General features: G+C 41.1%; 1 long non-coding RNA gene across 1 annotated transcript; it reads right to left on the bottom strand.

Moving 5' to 3' along the window:
• Positions 1-1,306: 1,306 nt before the first annotated feature.
• LOC125940692 (uncharacterized) lies at positions 1,307-5,996 on the bottom strand. The gene is made up of 3 exons (XR_007463885.1): positions 5,477-5,996; positions 3,978-4,078; positions 1,307-2,123 (listed from the first exon to the last, which is right to left on the bottom strand). It is a non-coding gene; the product is annotated as an uncharacterized LOC125940692 (long non-coding RNA).
• Positions 5,997-6,555: the final 559 nt, after the last annotated feature.

Below are 6,555 nucleotides of genomic sequence, written 5' to 3'. Positions count from 1 at the left end.
GCGTCCGAAAGCCAAGCTTGAAGTTTCGATAGGCATACACAACACTTATACGTGTGGATGACAATAAATATTAGTAATTCAGGGCAAAACCTGTGTTCACTGCACAAATGCAACATAGCAAACTATAACTTCTGAGCGTGTATATCTACATCAATGGTTATTACGCTTTACATATCCATATAAAATGTAATACGAACCAGCAAGACATACGATACTGCATTTTCAAGGAAAGTAAATATATTTATTCCATGCTTGAATACATAACTACATAATACATACATAACAACCTAAAATGTGCAATCACCAAATACATATGTAAGTACATGAAAATTTACATTTCCTACAAAAATGTTTTTTTAATATAACTGATCAAATCTGTCCTATATACAGGGTGTTTCAGTTAACTTGGGACGAACTTTAAAAATATGCAAATGCTCCGTAGGTGGACAGAACCAAAGTAATGTTGTTTGCCGTCGCTTGGGGATACTCAGACAATTTTTTTACTCCGCCTAATTAGACTTAATTATTTATTCAACTTCTCAACTATTATAATTAGATGACAAGTGTCAATTAGAAGACTGTATAGAGCAACATGAGAAACTCCCGATACAGCTTTCTGCTGCTCAATACGTGCAACACAAAAGTGTTTTTCCGAGCGTGAAAGATGCCCGCGAATACACATAAAGTGCCTCGAGCGGCCAGTCGGACAAAAATTTTGCGTATATTCACGGGCTTCTTTCACGCTCGGAAAAACCATTTTATGTTGCACGTATTGAGCAACAGAAAGCTGTATTGGGAGTTTCTCATGTTGCTCTACAATTTACTCATTTACACTTTTCATCTAATTATAATAATTGCGAAGTTGAATAAATAAGTAGGTCTAATTATCGAATTAGGCCGAGTACGAAAATAGTCTGAGTATCTCCAAGCGACGGCGTACAACATTACCTTGGTCCTGTCCAGCTACGTAGCATTTGCATTTATTTAATGTTTAGCTTAAGTTAACTGAAACAACCTGTATATATGGTAACCCAAAAACAGCCTGTTTGGTGCCACTTAAAGGAATAAATTTTCAATATTAAATTTCAGGTACAAAATTCTAGTTTTGGTGGCCTTGAAAAAAATATATATATTGCAAAGGTCAATTAGGGAAGTACATGAAATGCAGAGCAAGCACACAAGAAACACACCCTGTTATTTTGTACACCAATGTCATGGCAAATCATTGTGAAAAGCTGATTTGGAAAGTCGATATAAAGCTTGACTGGCGCACATTGATATACTGAAACACCGTACGTTTCACACATGAACTTGCTTTAAATAAGGTTTGATCCAGGAGCATCAAGATGAATTTTCGCTCCTCAACAAGATTCCTTGAGCAAGAAAATTTTTTCCCACCTAAATCATTTTTTTAAAATGTAAATAGAGTTCTCTGAGTTAAAATGCTGTGTAGCAGATTTTCCGATTACAATTCTCGTTTCCTTAAATTTTGTAATGCGAAGGCAAGGCATGGTCTGTTAGAAAATATGTTGCTTGAAAATGTTTTTTTTCTACTGCAAGACAGCCTAAATATGCCAGATTTATTACTGTTTAGGTGCGAAGTGCCGTATCAATGGCGGCCTTATAAAAACAAACCACTGTTCATTAAGGTACTCTACTGGCCACATGCGGATAATACATTGCCAATTTCTAAATTATTTGTACTTGGTGTGATAATGGAAGATTAGGACTTGTACATAAATGAGCAAATAATGTTTATTAAATCAGCCATACTCTGGTTACTGAATGAAGCTTCAAATGAGTGAGTTCACATTTTTTAAACACAGGCCATCATGCATCAGCCAGTAATGCATAAATAAATGTTAAACATCATGCTTAATATTTTCCAACAAGAAATGATTCTACCAAACAGTATAAAAGTATTAAACAGCATATATTAGTTGATTCAAATTAGAATAAAGTGTATACATTTGAGCTGCAAAATTCTAATTTATGCAGGAAATCACCTTTAGCTTTCATAAAAGCGAGAATACTGTTCACGGTTAACCACAAGGAACAGGGACTCCATTGTCTGAGCATCTTGACCATAAGTGCAGGAGATGGCTGTGCTGGAATCTTGCTTCCTGCATTAGCAAAATAACAGAATCATGAGAGTTGACTCTAGATTTCATTACGATTCTATACACTGCGGGGAATTTGATAAGGCAACAAGCTTCTGAAAACAACACCCCTAATTATTGTGACCGAACACAAGGCACAGCTCAATTGGGCAAAAGTTCCAGTTTTCAAATTTAGAAACCGCGATCACTAAGTCATCGTGAATACAAAATGGCATAGAAGCAAAATGAATATACAGTAGCCTTTTCACTATGGAAAATAAGAGCATAAAATGTAGACTCTACCAAGGACATCTCTTAGCAATGGGCATTTTTCCAGGAGCATGGATGTGACCGCAATATAAAACTCACAATATAAAATCTGCAATGTAGTTGTGCATTACACTTCAGAAGCACTGCAGCAGGAGACTTCATGGGAGAAGACACAATAAGACTGCTGTGCTCAAGGCATGAGAAAATAATTGTTTTTCACGCAACATTTATACACTCCGAGACTAAGAGCACTATTGTACAGAGAGAGTGCACAACAGACGAAAATGACGAAACCCCCAACTGCATTCTCACCTGCCCTGCATTACAGTAGCAAAGCAGTACTTGCATCTAGCTCAACAATGTCCAACTCTCCACTGCAGTCTATAAGGCCTTTTCTGTATACGTAGTTATTTTTATTTATTGTATATTTCTTTACTGACTGAGTAAGAATCAGTGTTTCAGCACATTTCCCTGGAAAATATAGATATCCTGCCAACTATTTTTTGCCCTTGTTAGCTAGGCAATAGGCTGACAAGTACTATTCCCTTATTTATACTTACAATCCTTCCTGATGCTCCGAATTTCTACTTTGTGCTCTGAACAGTGACGTATGTCCTTCTCAGTTTATGTTGGCTTCCTAGAATTTATGTGGTCCTTCATATTGTAGCTGCTCAACTAGAGCCTAAAATTACCTGCTGTCTCCTAAAAGCACCATCTTTTTGGACAACATATCCTACGTTTCCCCCTCACTGTGGGGGAGTTTATGTAAGTGCTGACCTATTTACTAGACCGCAGTGCCACAACTATTTTTCATCCTGTGTTGTCACTACATGCATGAGTCACAATGGCTGCAAATTGGCTCCCTGCCCCACCCTCTCCGATTCCAGGTCACTCTCTCTCCTAAATGTACACTTTGCCACCTGGAGAATATCCAAAAGCATTGCATCCTCATGAAAGTGCTCCTGTTAATCTCCTTTTTCTCTTCTCCTGTAACGACTGTGTTAAATCAAACATGCTTGCGAATTTCATGAGCAGCTCAGTAAACGAAATAGGCACATGGTTTGCTGAAAAGAGATTTTCAACTACCATAAGAAGCCACGGTTTCTTGCAATTTCTTCAATTCCCTTGCAGTCTTGATAGCAATCTAGCACATTTTGATTTTGATACTGTTTTCAAAACAATAACAGCCGAAATTTTGAGGTTGTGATAATTATGTGATAATTAAAGTTAGAGGAGTTTGACGCAATGAGCAAATAAGAATCGCATTGCAGAGGGTAAACAAATACTCGTTTCCCACAAATAAATTGGTAGGAGGAGGGTAACTTGAAATGAGCACTGAATGCACAATACAGAATATGATGCTGAAATGCCCCAATCTCTGAATATCCTTGCACAAAAGAAAAACTTCATTATGAAAGGCAATGATGAAATTGCAAGTATATACTTCATAGTCGTCATATCTGCAATGTGCACTGTGCCATCGGCAATATCTAAAAACTGCATACACACAACTGCACAAAATATGAACCTAAGGCTATCAAGGGAGCCTCACAGTATTAAATGGAAACTTGTTTCAGAATATTCGACTACACGCCTATATCTACTTACAATGTTGTCTTGTCTGAAGGCAAACATAAGTGGCTTGCCCCTGATGGGTTTCTGATGGAGAGCACAAAGGCTGCAAATTGTGAGGCTGTCATCTGGATGACCTGCAAGAAATGACATTTTTAGTTCCACATAAACAAATGCTACCAGAACGAGAGACAAGATCACTGGCAATAAAGGTGATTTTGGTTGGCAAGAGAAAAATCAAAGTATGGACTCGGTACAGCTTACTTAGAAAAAAAAAGCCTCATACCACAGATGTTGCAGTGAAAGTTCATTGCATTGAAATTTCCACACACATATACGTTTGCCTGCTCATACACTGTTGCCAGTGCTGTGCCAGCGGTATTTCTATTGTTTAATATTTCTTTTAGTGCTCACTAAGTTTATTACCAGCTATGAAAGCGGCTAAGTTGAATGTAATGAGTAATCTTAGGGCCACATTGCAAATATATACTCGATCACACTAGTGACTTGGGCTACTATGTTGGCTATAAATAGGGTGAATGAAGCAAATTTGATTAATTATTGTTTCCTTGCCTTTTCTGGCCAAACAGCACCAGAGAGTTGTACAATTCAGTGGCAAATCCGTCATAAATGCAAGAGGAATGCGTTAGAATGTCGCAACTCCTTGCAGGTCTCAAATCCATTATTTAAACCATGTTCACCACATTTGCAAAGTGTTGTTCAACAAGTCACTTTACACAAGTCCTGCCCTTTCGAGGAGCGAAGTCTTACACACACACATGCACACCTGCACCACATGACTCGCTTTCAACAATTTACACACAAACATATGCTTTTTTTTTTACACTTTGACACTTCTACTCAGAAAGCAATAAAAAAATTATTGGACTCACTGCAACCTTCTCAATTAAACCTACAGCTCAATCAAACACATTCTCGAGTCCGAGGGCATGCCTTATAAATTCCATTTTTACGAATTATAATTGGGCTATAGAGGACAATATTCGAAGGGCATGAGAACCACCCCAGAGAGACCTAAATCTGAGCACTTCATATCATCAGTAAAAGCTGCTTAAACCAATTGCTATATGCGGAATATCGCAAATAACCATCTATTCACAATTTAAGCAGTTGTCTCCTTGAATTCGGGAGTGTTACGTGTCAAAACGACAATTTGATTAAGGGGCACGGGATAGCGGGTGACTCTGGATTGATCCTGACCCCTAGGGGTTTTTCAACGTGCCCCCAATGCACGAGACACGGGCGTTTTTGCATTTGTAGGCAAAAGATTTTTTGTGCGGGCGAAAAGGGCGGCAGCATTTCGCCCGCCGCCGCCTCATAAGCAGTTGCCTACTTCAAGGAAATGTGGGCTAACCCAAGGTAGACGTTTCACGATCGAAATTAGTGTAATCGTGAAACACACTTTCCGGATTTCTGATTCATGTATTTATGCTGTTGATGAACTGTTTATTTCACAATAACAATCAAGGAAGTGGATTCATCCGGGTAGAGGAGGGGAAAAGGAGGAAACTTACACCTTCCACTGGTCCTCCGGCGCCTCCATATATTCCAGAGTGGCTCTACACCAAACTCGGTTTTCAGGGCGGGGACAGCCGCTGCACCAATTTTGAAGAGGTTTATTGCGTGTAAAACTACCGACTTTATTCAATACACACACACACACAAGCACGCGCGCCCCCGCAAAAAATTCACAAAACACGTACGCGCGCGCGCGCGCGCACATACATAGCACTCACAAAACACGCACGCACGAACGCACGCGCAAGAACATAGAGACCCGCATACAAGCACGCGCACACGCAAAGTACTCACAAAACACGCACGAACGCACGCACGCGCAAGCACATAGAGACCCACATACAAGCACGCGCGCACAAGCAAAACGCCCGCAAAGCAGCAACGCGCGCGCGCGCGCTCTCCAACATGCAAAGCAATCACACAACAGGCACGCGCGCACATACAAAGCGCTCACAAAACACGCACGAACGCACGCACGCGCAAGCACATAGAGACCCGCATACAAGCACGCGCGCGCGCGCACGCACGCACACATACAAAACACTCAAAAAACATGCACGAACGCACGTACGCAGCGCTCAGAAAAAACGCACGGACGCACGCACGCACACGTAAAGCGCTTACAAAACACGTACGCGCGCGCTCACACACACCACACACACACACACAAACGGAGAGAGAAAGATAGCCCAAAACACGCTGAAGAAGGCATCCGGCAAGCAGCAGCATCAGCAGTACGCGGGCGCGCGAGGGAGAGCCAATATTGCGCCGGTACTCTCGAAAGGCGAAGCCAGTCGTCACTTCTTTTTCTACTCGACACAAAACGAACGACCGTGTTATAAGCCGCGCTGAACTCGCAAGAACACCACATTTCCGATAGTTCAAGCGCTCAGAAACAAAGCGGGATTATGCAGGCGCACCACGCCCGACGTGGCCACAGAAACGTTAGTCACACGGGGGCAATCGAGGTAGCCATCTTGCTAGTCACACGGGGGCAATCGAGGTAGCCATCTTGCCGTAGTACTGCGTGCAACTGCTTTTGCGCTTACATTAGTGAAATATGCTATCGGATCAC

Source organism: Dermacentor silvarum, chromosome 10, assembly GCF_013339745.2.
Source record: "Dermacentor silvarum isolate Dsil-2018 chromosome 10, BIME_Dsil_1.4, whole genome shotgun sequence".
Classification (NCBI taxonomy): Eukaryota; Metazoa; Arthropoda; class Arachnida; order Ixodida; family Ixodidae; genus Dermacentor; species Dermacentor silvarum.
Note: the sequence above shows the minus strand (reverse complement) of the source record. Positions and strands in the feature narration are given on the sequence as shown.